Raw genomic sequence first — 13,981 nt, forward strand, 5'->3', positions numbered from 1 at the left:
AGGGTAGCACCTAGAAGATGTGGAATATATTCACTTTCACTGAATAATGTGTAATGATGTCTTTCAGCTTCACTTACAGGCTTTTCAAGATATCCCCCTGCACCCTCCCACCAAATTCACTTCAACTGCACTCAGCTGGACCATTATTGATTCTTAAAGGAGTGTGTGTGTGGCAGGGCTCATGCAAGCGCTCTCCAATGCATGCGGATCCTTCTTCCATCACACCCATCTCAATGTCCTGAAGCATTTTCAATGCTGCCTACTAGGGTTCTCTCTCAGTTGTCCATCTGAGCTGACCTGCATCTCCGCCCACCCACTGATCACACTCCCATGCAGCACCCATGCCCACCCCCAACATGAGGCACCTTTCACTTTTGATTTTGCAAGATGGTTGTAGTGAAGTATGTCCAGCTCCCCTGTCCTTTCCCCTCCCCCATTCACCAATGTCCTTTCCCCCATCACTGTTGACCCCCGTCATCACCTTTCACTTCCCCATTGTCACCTACCAGCCAGAACCCTTTCATTTCCAGGATGTCCAGGTGAACATACACATTCCTGTCTTCCCAAGAATCTCACTCCCATCCATACTGAACTCCCTGACCTCTTCTTTCCCACCTCCAGGATCCGTGTCTGCCTCCGAGTCCCCACCAACCATCCTTGCCATCCCTTCTATGGCTACCATCACACCCTCACCCTCCCATCCTACCGGCTCACTCTGCCCTCTCTCCTTCTCACCATTTCCTCTTACCATGCCCACCTTCATTTTGCTTCCCAGGAGGTAGTCATCGACTCCACAAACCCCTGCCTTGCACATTCACCTGGACACCTCTCCTTTTACTCCTTCCTCCAACCTTACTCCTTCTTCCACCCTCACTCCTTCCTCCTCTGGACTCCTTCCTTCCTCCCCCTGGACTCCTTCCCCCCTCCGAACTCCTTCCTCTTGCAAGACTCCATCCTCCACCCGAAATCCTACACCCCCTCCTTCCCTTACACCTACCTCCCCCTTTTACACCCATCTCAGTTGCTGCATTCTCCCCCATTACACCCTCCTCCCCTGCAATCCCTCACCCCCTCCCAACCTCATTCCCCTGACACCATCATTCCCTCACCCCCAACCTCAGCCCCCCGGTACACCTTCCTCTCTCAGTCAAACCTGGACCTTCCTACCCCATGACCTCGGTATACCTTCCTCTCCCACTCATAGCTGGGCCTTCCTCTCCACCACCTCAATGATCATTCATAGCAGACCATAGCCAAGACACTGATGTTCCAAAGCAGACCCTCAATGGTGATCTTCCACGTTCCATGAGCTGCTTCACAGCAGAGCCATGTCCATGAGAGTCCACCCAGCATGCAATGCACATAATCCTCCAGGGTCCGGTTGCTGTTGGGCTCCAGCAACTTCTGCTCCTCAGATGACCACGATGTGAGCAAGGCCCTGAAGGTAAGTCCGGATTTCTGCACATCACACTTGTCAAGACGAGTTCTGCACCAGTGTGTTTTCCAGCTGATGTGGATGGTAAATTTGTTGTTGGGGGCGATTCCAGCAAGCAGGGCTTATAATATGCAGATGTACTAAAATGATGTTCCCGACGTGTGGTGGTGATGGTGATATATGTGGTCCGCCATTGACAGGCAGAGCGGATGATTGCAAACTGGTTTCACGATGGCATGAACCTGATTTTTGTCCTTCCGGCCATATTGTCTGCTCATGCCTGCCAATTGGGACAGAAAATTCCGCTCATAATCACTGTTGTAATGCAGGAAAAGAGGCACCCAATTTGTGCACAGAAAACTTCCACAAGCAGCTATGGATGATCATTGAGGTGGTGGAGAGGAAGGCCCAGCTATGAGTGGGAGAGGAAGGTATACCGAGGTCATGGGGTAGGAAGGTCCAGGTTTGACTAGGAGAGGAAGGTGTACCGGGGGGAATGAGGTTGGCGGTGAGGGAATGATGGTGTGGGAATGAGGTTGGGAGGGGGTGAGAGATTGCAGGGGAGGATCTGTTTTTGTGATGTTGATTGAGGGATCCATATTAGTCAGGACACCAGAGATAGGTCTCCTGCTCTTCTTCAAAATAGCACCATGGGGTCTTTAACATCCTGTACAGCATACACATGGGGCCTCAGTTTAATATCTCATTTGAAGATTAGCACCTCCAACAGTGCAGTACTGTGCTGGAGTGCTTGTTTTGGTTTTTTTGCTCCAGCCCTTGAGTGGAGCTTGAACCTGGAGGCAAGAGTGCTACTGTTATAAAACATACTTTATATCAAAAATGATTTATGGATTTACTGTCTGAAAACTACTGATTGAGTTTCGAAAGACTGAAACAGCATTACAATTATTTGAAACAGAAATTTCTAAGCTGACTGAGTATTTGCATGACTGTACCTTACACGTTCCAAAGCCATTAAAATAGAGTCAACCTGTCTAGAAAACCCCAGCAGAGACAATTACCTTGAAGGAATGTGAACAGGATCATCTCCTAACCAATTCACAGAACACCCAGACAATCATCTGGTGTATTCACCTGGTTGGGGAACTATGCAATAGATGTAATCATCTAAGCAATGAACTCTGGCTGGGAAAGGAATTCACCCAGTCATAATCTAATCAAGTTCAAACCACACAACTGGAATCCACTAGCCATGACCATATTTGGGTCCCAGATCAGTTGGAGAGAGAGAGAGGATCATGTGACAAGCTAGTTAATCCTCTGTTGTGTTAAGAAACTGTTTTCCTCCAGTCCACGAGGTCAGAAGCTGAAGAGATGGCGGAGAAGCGGGACGCCTGAATGGGTCATTTTCTCCCTATCGATCCCACCTGCAAGTTTGAGCCCTGTCTGCTGACTGACCATTTACCCACTGCAGGCAGTGAATTAAGAATCAACCTAGTAGCAGCAAAATTGTCCATCAACATATTTAAATAGTCTCAATGCCATACTCGGAGGTACCACTGAACTCAGCCAGAAACCACCTGAGTCATCAGTCTATAAGACTCTTTAACTTTTATCAGACTCTAAAAAGACTGTTTAATCTATCCTCCCATTCTGAAACTCACTTGTATTTACATCTGTGTGTGCTTATAACAGCTACCAACAGAACTATGGCTGACTTCAGAACTTGGACTAGAACTTGTCATAATATTGCCCATAGAGAGAATCAATCATGAGGGGTGGGGCGGGGTAGGGAATTTTATGGAGCCCACAAGGGCGAAACCGTGGCTTGACTTAGGTGGGATGCAAGATTTCGATTTCCTAACAGTAGGTTGAGATGCAGAGGTATAGACAGCAGCATATTTATGGCTTGTTGAGTATCATGCTGGCCTGTGGTGGGTTTATACTTGTAATATATTTGCATGTCATGAATACTTATTAATGTGAAGCTGTTTTCTATCAAATCTTACCTCCAAGAAAAAGTCAATGGCACATGAGAACCTCATGGCACTCAGTTCACGATTGTTTAAATGTGGTCTGTACCTGTTGGCTTTGTGCAGTTGTATGTAAGGTCAGTGGTTTTCCTTGTTTAACTCTATGGCACAAGGAAGGAGAGAAGGAGAATGGACTCTTGCATGGAGGCTTGGGATTGGCAAGGGTGAGTCAGTGATGAGGGGAGTTGTGGAGTGGGGTTGGAGGTATGGAGGATTTGGAAGAGGGATCCAGAGAAGGACAGAGTGTGGGGCTGGGAGCATGGAGGAGTGAAGTGGTAGGGGCCTGGCCTCCTGGGTGCGGTGGGGGTTGGTGGGTACAATAAGTCCAAGTAAGAAAATTTGGGCCCTAAAGGGTTTTGTCAGTCCATCTCAGGTTGTCGGCTAGAACAATCCTCACAGGGCTTTGAGTACACCTCCAACATTTCAATTATCCCAGCTGAGATTGCTTTCAGACAATATCCCTATAATACATAGAAGGAAGGGCCAGCTCAGCCTGCAAGTTCAGCCATGTCCCAAAGAGTGGCCTGTACAATACTGGACATTGACATGAACATTCAGTAGAATGAATGCAAAAACACAACATCCCCAATAAAGGATGTTCCTGCCTCCCGTGTAACCACCAATGCATGCCAACCATGAGATGTGCCAGTACATTTAACTGATGAATCTAGTCTCACCAAATAACAATGATACACATATGAAAAAAGTGAAACCAATGTAATTTGAAATATTTGCAAGTGCAATTTAATTTTTAAAAACACCTGTGTCACTCTTTGGCTCTCACGACTTATGTTAATGGCAATGGTGTTGGGCAGGAAAGGTGTGGCTGTGATGCAAAGCCTCTCCGTTTGACCAGGAGACTCTTTAATCAGCTATCTAAGATGTGATCTTGTCAGCTGACAGCAGGTTTCACCAAGAAAAGCTTCCCCAACCACTAAATTGAGTGTGTTGCACATGTACGCTGCTGGCACTTAAAATTTTAATTATAATCATGTGGGGAAAGACAAGAAGAGAGAAAGTGGAAATAGCATATAGTTCTGGTTACGACGTTGGGAAATACATGCTGTTGACCAAATCCAGTCCTATGTTACTGAAAAGAAGAAATCTTTGGATCATCATTTCAGAGGGTGCAAACAGCAATCCGGCTTGCTATGCTTAGTTCTGTTTGATGGAGTCATGCATCATACTCAGCTCCATTAAAATATGCATGCTGCTGACTGATTGCAGTTTGCTCAGCAACTGCAGGCTCTGCCTGATGCAAATGGACAGCTCATTTAGCAACAGCAACCAGAAAAATCCTCACCTCTTTTGACTTTGTGCCTCCATCCATAACAACTCCACTCCTTCACCTTAAGGGGCTAAATTTTACAATTCTCTGAGGGCTGGTTTGCAGATGGAGCAGCTGATAAAATGTCTTTCCCGACATCAATGTGGCTGTCCCTGCCCCAGCCACAATTTTACACATAAGAACATAAGAAATAGGAGCAGGAGTAGGCCATTTGGCCCCTCAAGACTGCCCCGCCATTCATTAAGATCATGGCTGATCTGCCCCAGGCCTCAACTCTTCTTTCGTGCCAGATTCTCATAACCCTCAATTCTCCGATATTTCAAAAATCTATCTACCTCCTCTTTAAATGCTTTCAGTGATCTAGCCTCCACAACTCTATAGGGTAGAGAATTTCAGACATTCACTACCCTCTGAGAAGAAATTCCTTCGTATCTCAGTTTTAAATGAGAGTCCCTTATTCTGTAACTATGTCCCCTAGTTTGAGATTCCCTTACTAATGGAAACAACTTCTCAATATCTACCCTGTCAAGCCCTCTCAGAATCTTGTACATTTCAATAAGATCACCCCTCATTCTTCTAAACTCTAATGAATAAAGGCCTAACTTGTTTAGCCGTTCTTGATAAGTCAACCCCTTCATCCCAGGAATCAGCCCATTGAATCTCTTTTGAACTGCCTCCAATGCTTTACAAGTAGCAGGAAGCCACCATGTGGTCTGCGCACCCTTGTACCAACTGAGGGCCTTAAGGGCCACTTCCTGCCTCTGCCGCTAGTTTATGGGTGGCAGGCTGAGACCGGCAATAGGTCGGAAACCCAGGAGCTAACATTGCTTGGGCTTCAGGTGGGAAAGAGGGGCGGTGCCACCTTTATAGGCCCCCTGTTTCGATGAGAGGCCACTCCCAAGCTCCAAGATACCTCTACATTCTCCCCCACCATGTCCACCCCGGCACCCAATCTCTCTCAACCCTACCCACCTTGCTGTGGCCTACCAGCCTGTGTTAATGGTGAAATTCTGCTGCAATAATCTTTCACGTGAAACCAATTAAACCAAATCAACAAAATTGGGATAAATCAGGCACAGCCCCTAATTCAGGTCAGCTGTAAAACCAAGAACAAAATTTAAAGGAACCTTACAAACTTTAAATCAAAATGTGATTAAAGGGGTCAACAAAACACCCCAGTCCCCGCGGTGCCCACCAAGCACGGAAGGCCTCGAGCATGCCAGCAGACACCGCGTGCTCCCTCTCCAGGGACAATTCTGCTGCAATAGAGTACATGCTTTATGTTGGTAATTAAGAGCAGCTGTCACCAATTGGGGAAGGATTAGGGATTTATTGCAAGAGTATAAAAACCAGTTCACACTGGATGTTGAGAGGAACTGGAAGAATCTGTGTCCTTACTTTGCAGTCTCAGACCTGCTGAGTTTTTCCAGGTATTTTTGTTTTTGTTCTAGATTTCCAGCATCCGCAGTATTTTGCTTTTACCCATTTATTCCTATTGTCTGTTTTTTGTTCATTAGCAAATCCTCAATCCAATTGCAGCTCCTCCGATACTGAAGCAGTTCATGCCCATATGCAGCAAAACTTGGACAACATTAAGACTTGGCTGATAAGTGACAATTAATATTTGTACCAAGTGCCAGGCAATTACAATCTCCAATGACAGAAAATCTAACCATTTCCCTTTGACGTTCAACAGCATTACCATTGTTGAATCCCCCAGCATCAATATCCTGGCAGTTACCATTGAACAGAAACTGAACTGGATCAGCCATATAAATACAGTGACTTCTAGAGGCTGGGAATTCTGCGGTAAGTAAGTCACTTCCTGACTCCCCAAAACCTGCCCACTATCTACAAGGCATAAATCAGGGGTGTTATGGAATACTCTCCAATTGCATGGGTAAGTGCAGCTCCAACTGCTTTCAAGAAGCTTGACACATCCAATACAAAGCAGCCCACTTGACTGGCACCCTTTCCACTGCCTTAAGCTTTCACTCCCTCCACCACCAGCATGCAGTGGCAGTAGTGTGAATCATCTAATAGAGGAATTGCAGCAACCCTCTTTTGACAGCATATTCCAAACCCGTGACCTATATCGCCTAGAAGGACAAGGCCAGCAAATGCCTAGGAACACCACCACCTGCAGGTTCCCCTCCAAGCCTTACACCACTTAGAAATATATCACTATTTCTTCACTGTCACTCTGTCAAAAACCTGAGAACTCCCTCTCTAATTGTACCTACACTAATTGGATTGCAGCAGTTCAAGAAGATTGCTAACTACCACCTTCTTAAGGCTAGTTAGGAATGGACAATAAAAACTGGCTTGGAATGAATAATATAAAAAGTTTCTTAATTGCTTGTTGTACCTGCATATTAACTTTCTGTGATTCATGTACAAGGAATGTTTGTGGATGTGGTGCCCATCAAGTGGGCCGCTTTGTCCTGGATGGTGTCGAGCTTCTTGAGTGTTGTTGGAGCTACACTCATCCAAGCATGTGGGGAGTATTCCATCACACTCCTAACTTGTGCCTTGTAGATGGTGGGCAGGTTTTGGGGAGTCAGTAGGTGAGATAGCTGTCACAGGATTCCTAGCCTCTGGCCTGCTCTTGTAGCCATGTATTTATATGGCTAGTCCAGTTCAGTTTTTGGTCAATGGTAACCCCCAGGGTGTTGATGATTGGGGATTAAATGATGGCAATGCCACTGAACATCGAAGGGCAATGGTTGAATTCTCTCTTATTGGAGATGCTCATTGCCTGACACTTGTGTGGTGCGAATGTTACTTGCCACTTGTCAGCCCAAGCCAGGATATTGTCCAGGTCTTCCTGCATTTGGACGGACTGCTTCAATATCTGAGGAGTCGCGAATGGTGCTGAACATTGTGCAACCATCAGCAAACATCCGCACTTCTGACCTTATGATGGAAGGAAGGTCATTGATGAAGCAGCTGAAGATGGTTGGGCCAAGGATACTACCCTGCGAAGCTCCTGCAGTGATGTCCTGGAGCTGAGATGATTGACTTCCAACAACTATAACCATCTTCCTTTGTGCTAGGTATGACTCCAACCAGCGGAGAGTTTTCCTCCTGATTCCCATTGATTCCAGTTTTGCTAGGGCTCTTTGATGCCACACTTTGTCAAATGCTGCTTTTATGTCAAGGGCAGTCACTCTCACCTCACCTCGGGAGTTCAGCTCTTTTGTCCATGTTTGGACCAAAGCTGTAATGAGGTCAGGAGCTAAGTGGGCCTGGCAGAACCCAAACTGGGCATCAGTGAGCAGGTTATTGCTAAGCTAGTGCCACTTGATAGCACTGTTGATGACCCCTTCCATCACTTTACTGATGATCGAGAGTAGACTGATGGTGCGATAATTGGCCATTTTGGATTTGTCCTGCTTTTGTGTGCAGGACACACCCAGGCAATTTTCCACATAGCCGGGTAGATACCAGTGTTCTAGCTGTACTGGAACAGCTTGGCTAGGGGTATGGCAAGTTCTGGAGCACAAGTCTTCAGTACTATTACCGGAATATTGTCAGGGCCCATATTGCATTCAGAATGTAATAACCAGTGCGTTCAGCCGTTTCTTGATATCAAGTGGAGTGAATCGAATTGGCTGAAGGCTGACATCTTTAATGCTGGAGACCTCCAGAGGAGGCCGAGATGATTCATCTGCTCGGCACTTCTGGCTGAAGCTTGTCGCAAATGCTTCAGCCTTATCTTTTACAATGCTGTGCTGGGCTCCTCCATAATTGAAGATAGAGATATTTGTGGAGCCTTCTCCTCCAGTGAGTTGCTTAATTGTCCACCACCATTCACAACTGGATGTGGCAGGGCTGCAGAACTTAGATCTGATCCATTGGTTGTGGAATTGCTTAGCCCTGTCTACCACTGCTGAGCAAATACTGTTAGGTAGGCCTATAAACAACTTCTGCCAATGTTTTCTGCATTATGCTGTTTCTTAGCTTCACCTAAACTGATTCTACTACTTAATTTTCTGAGCTAAGACCTTTTCTCTCTGTTGCCTTGGTCCCATCCTTTATTATCAGGACTCCCCTCCTCCTTTTCCATTTTACCTATCTCTTTCAAAAGTTAAACATCCTGGAATATTTATTAACTAACCTTGGTGTTTGCAACCACATTTCCGTAATGGCTAGTAGATCAAACCTATTGATTTCTACTTGGGCTATTAATTTATTGAATTTATTGTGAATAATACATGCATTCAGATATAATGCCTTTAGCTTCAACATTTTTCTAATTTTCCCTGAGGTCACCTTAGTCACTAATGTCCTATTACCTTTGTTACTCTCACTATCCATTCCTAAACCATTATTAGTTTATACGCACTTCTCACTGAGTAATGGGAGGTAAAATTGAGTACATAATTTTGGTAGGCAGTGACTTCTGATTGTGATACAATGCTGAGTGAGGCCAGGTCCTCTGACATGGGTAAAGAAGTGAAAAGTCCCAGAGAGTGAGTGAACCCAGGCCATCCAAAATCATGTTCTGGGGGCCACTTCTTAAGACATCTAGCAGAAGCATGGGAGAAATCTGCATGTCTGCCAATCTCGTTAAATAATGATGCACACAAATGGGAAACCTGAGATAGATGAAGAAAAAGAAGTATAAGTCTATCCATCTCCAGATATTTCTCCATATGAACTATAGGTAGATTTATATTAAACCATATTAATGTCTCATGCCTTGGGGAGTCCAAACCAAGTTTGGTCTGCATGTGAGGTGGGTTTGTTGGGGGGTGTAGGGGGTGGTGGTAGCATGGTAGTATATAACTGAACTGGGTGTGCAGATATAATACAGCAACTAATTTCAAGTCATAAATTTGTGTTTTTAATTACATATAACCAATGGAAAACACACCCAACTAGGAAATAGGTTACAATTCTGACACTACTGTTTATTGAAGCTGGGAGAGGTTTGGGGATATAACCACAGTTTCATCTCTTCATCCAAAGCGAGAGATGGCCCAAATGTCCCCAGTAAATTCAAATTGTAAAAAAAGGAAGAGAGAAAGTAAAAAGAAATAAAGAAATAGAAAGAGAGCAGGGGAAAGAAAGATTTGTATTGATATAGCATTTTTCATAACTTTAGGTCATCCCAAAACATTTAGAGCCAATGAAGTACTTTGAAGTGTACTCACTGTTGTACTGTAAGAACGCAGCAGTTAATTTGCACATAGCATGCTCCCACAGACAGTGAAGTGATAATAACCAGATAATCTATCTTAGTGATATTTCTTGAGTGTTAAATATTGGCCAGGACACCAGAGATAACTCCCTTGCTCTTCTTTGAAATAATGCCATGGGACTTTTACATCACCTGAGAGGGCAGACAGGCCTCAGTCTAATATCTCATTCAAAAGGTGAAAGATGACAAGACATTCTGATTTTAATAATACATAGATTAATAGACAATAGCAAAATTTGGTCAGCTGAGTAACAGAGTTGGTTGTTGCCTATGGGTTTCTCTGCACTAGGGTTAAAAAGCTACGAGATACAAAATTATATAGCCCCACAACTGGCAGAATGGTGTGATACCGCAATTTCACATGGACATTGTAAATGTGGACAGGAAATTATAATGGAAAATATTGACAGGAAATTCGCACAACACATAAGAACTTTAATCCGTCATTTGAACATCACCCTGTCAAAAAAAAAGTATTCAAGGAAAGATCTGTAACATCCATTCAGTGAACTTCTGGTTCTGCCAGTTGGTACCACCAGTGCTTAAACAATCTTACAGTGAGATACAAAGGGAGACTTAAGGCCTGAATTTTATCCTTGGCAGGTGGGCGCAATTGGCAGGCCCACGATGGGTCAGGAAACGTATCTTCCCAATGGTCAGGAAGGGCCAGGCAGGGTTGGGGCGGGGGCCTGTCAGCCGTCAGGTTCAATGGCGACCTGGCAGCTGCTTTAAAAAAGGCGCAGGCAGCTCCTTGAAGGCTGCCAAGGTAAGACATATTTGTAGTGTTCTGAACACTGAAGTTATTCTCAAATACAGCTGAAGACGCTAGGCAGGAGGGCAGGTTGGGTGGGCACTCAGCACCCACCACAGTTTTCAGACAAGTGCCTTGCGGTCCTCCTGGAGAAGGTGGCTGCCAGGAGAGACACTCTTGTTCCCAGAGATGGAAGGAGGAGGCCACTACACCTAACAAAAAGAGCTTGGGAGGAGGTGGCAGCTCAGGTCAGCAGCCACAACATTGTGCGGCGCACATGGGTGCAATGCCGCAAAAGGTTTAACGACCTGCTGTGCTCGAGAAGGGTGAGTACTGTGTTGGCGTGGATCAATTTGTTGAAGTGTTAAAGTCTGGCCGATCCCCCTGTGGAGCTCAGGGGTGTTAGATTCTGAGTGCCAACTGCCAATGACGCCGGAGCTGACCAAAGGGGTGCTTGGACTGAGTGCCTTGCGGCTTGAGGGCTACGACATGCATGTGCCCCGCAGGGTGTTCCTCAGGTGGGGTTGGCCAGGCTGCAATGGCGCTGCAGGTAGAGAGCGCACTAATCAATGTTCCTCTGTCCTTTCAGGAGAAGACAACACATAACAATATTAAAGACTGCGGACAGCTAGAGGCTCCCCAAACATCCTAATTCTATCCCGATTTGAGCAGAATGCCTTGGACCTGGAGAGGTGCCATGCACCTCGGTCATCTGGCCACGGAGAGGCTGGGGTATCAGACAAAGGTAAGAGTGCAGGGCACGGAGGTGAGAGTTTCGGATGGTGCAAACGTTCTTGTGTAGTCATCATTGATGGGAGCCTGAAAACTGGATTCCCCATTGATCATTGAAAGATGAGGGCACCATGATGCAGGTCTCCATTGTCTCACCAGGGTGCCTGGCATGCACGGTAACAGTGTGATGATTTAAACTAATGACATGTTGTTCTCCCTTAGATTCGCCAACATGCAATCAATCGCAGGATGTCAAAGAGCCACCCCTGATGCCAGAGGACCGCCAGGCTTCACATGCACCTGATCACACCCGCTCTCTGAACCAGGCACCAGTGCAGATACCAGCCTTCACTGAGCGTTAGATCCTTGGCTGGAATGTTGGAGCACAGCGGTGAGAGCACTTCATACTCACTTGAGGAGTAGGAGGAGGCAGAGAGTGCCCAGGGTGCTGGCAGTCAGAGGACTGCTGAAGACCAGGAAGATGCTGAGTTGAAGGCAGATGATGAGCCTCTGGAATCGTTCATTAGGTGGGGCAGATGCTGGATGTCGAATGGGATGTGCGGAAGGAGCTGGTGGAGATCAATGAGGGTACACGTGCCATGGTCTCTGTTGTGGAGGATTCCATGAGTACTGTGATGACTCTCATGGGCCAAGCGCACTGCCTGCTCCATTGAGAGAGTGGCGACTCTCATGGAGAGGCAGCTCCAGGGACGGACTCAGGGGTTCCTGGGGTTATGCTCGGACCTGCAAGCCTCAAGTGGTCAGTGTCAGTATCAGAGATCGATGAGACATGCAGTATTGCAGCTAGGTGTCCGTGCATCAGTGGTGAGCAGGGAGGTCCAGAGCGACCTCACATTGGTGCATGAGCTGCTTGTCATCTCTGCGGGTTTCTCTCAGGGTGCTCTGGATGACAGCAGCAGCTCCTCTGCCCCTCTGCCAGTAACCACGGGATCTGATGAGGCTGTGATGACTTGGGAGAGGCTAGCGGTGGCACTGGCTGCTCCCTCCCAGGCAGGGCCAGCACAGGCTCCACTGGCTAGAGGATGACCGCCAAGGTCATCAAGGAAAACAAGACAGTAGAGTGAGCAGGCTGCCTCCAATGCTGCTGCCAGTGAAGGGGGGCACCTGGATATAGCACCTGCAAACGTAAGTTTAAGACAGCATGAGCACAAGAGGGTCTGGTCATGGGTGATCTTCTGTTGTGTAATGTTTTGTATATGTTTACTGGTTTGGGAATGAAGACCAGAAAAGGTTATGGTAATTTTTTTGGATTGTCAAAATGAGATAAATTTTGTTTTTGTTGTAATGGCCTGAGTATGCTTCACCTTTTTATTTTTTTGGTGCAGGGTACACCGATATATAATGCTGGATGTGAGTGGCTCTAAACTTTATTGCACAGGCCCTGAGTGGACTTTGGGTTCAAATGAAAGGGTCATTTCAGACATCCGGGATAGAGGTGGCAGCTCTGGCATGAGTTGGAAGCAGATCTTTGGCAGCCTTGCTGAAGGAGTGTTGGATAAAGGCGTCCCTGGTGTCCCTGTCTCCCTCAAGGATATAGAGGTCTGGCTCCACACCCTCAGTGTTCTCCTCACCATGTTCCTCTTCTGACTCACTACTGGATTCACCCTCTGTGGTCTGTGGAACTGCCTCAAGATCCTCTTCGATCAGTGGGTCCCCCCTTGCCAGTGCCAGTTGTGGAGAGCGCAGCATGCAACCACTGTCAATGACATCTGCTCTGGGAGGTACTGTACTGCTCCCCCTGAATGGTCCAGGCATCAGAAGCGCATCTTCAGAAGACCTATGTCCTTTCTTTCACTGCCCTTGTGGAGGCATGACTCCTATTATAATGCTGCTCTGCCTCTGTTCTTGGGTGGTGGATAGGTGTCATAAGCCACCTATTCAAGGGATAGCCCCTGTCACCCAGCAGCCATCCATCCAGCTGGGCTGGAGCACTGAATAGCCTTAGCATCTGGGATATAAGTCTAAGGATATAAGTGTCATAGGAGCTGCCAGGGTACCTTGCACAGACTTGCAGAAGCCGTGTCCCATGGTCACACATTATCCAGACATTCATCAAGTGGAATCCCTTCCTGTTGATAAAGGCGCCCGGCTAACCCGCTGGTGCCTTAATGGCCACATGTGTGCAGTCGATGCAGCCTGAATGCAGGGGAGTCCAGCAATTGCTGCAAACCCTCTGGTTTGCTCAGCCTGGCTGTCATTACCCGCCTGAACAGGGCTTCTGTCACCAGCTTGACGCAACTGTAGACAGCTGATTGGGACACTCCAGAAAGATCCCCACTGACCCCTGGAAAGAGCCAGAGGCATAGAAGTTGAGGGCCACTGTGACCTTCTGAGCTACTGGCATGGAGTTTCCACCCACACAATTGGAGGTGATCTCAGATCCAATCATCTCACAAATGGAGGTCACAGACTCCCTGGAGAGCCGAAGCCTCCTTTGGCATTGCACCTTGGATATATTGAGGTAGCTGCATCGCCACCTGTAAACCCTGGCAGCAGGATAGTGGCATCTTCTGTGGCCCCTTACACCTTGGACTACCTGCTGGCCCTGTGCCCC

At 46.8% G+C, this 13,981-nt stretch overlaps 1 protein-coding gene across 1 annotated transcript in view; it reads right to left on the reverse strand.

Annotated features, from left to right (window-relative positions):
- Positions 1–13,981, reverse strand: part of dock3 (dedicator of cytokinesis 3) — a 1,401,685-nt gene that overhangs the window by 160,453 nt on the left and 1,227,251 nt on the right. The window lies entirely within an intron of this gene.

Source organism: Carcharodon carcharias, chromosome 7 (assembly GCF_017639515.1).
Source record: "Carcharodon carcharias isolate sCarCar2 chromosome 7, sCarCar2.pri, whole genome shotgun sequence".
Taxonomy (NCBI): domain Eukaryota; kingdom Metazoa; phylum Chordata; class Chondrichthyes; order Lamniformes; family Lamnidae; genus Carcharodon; species Carcharodon carcharias.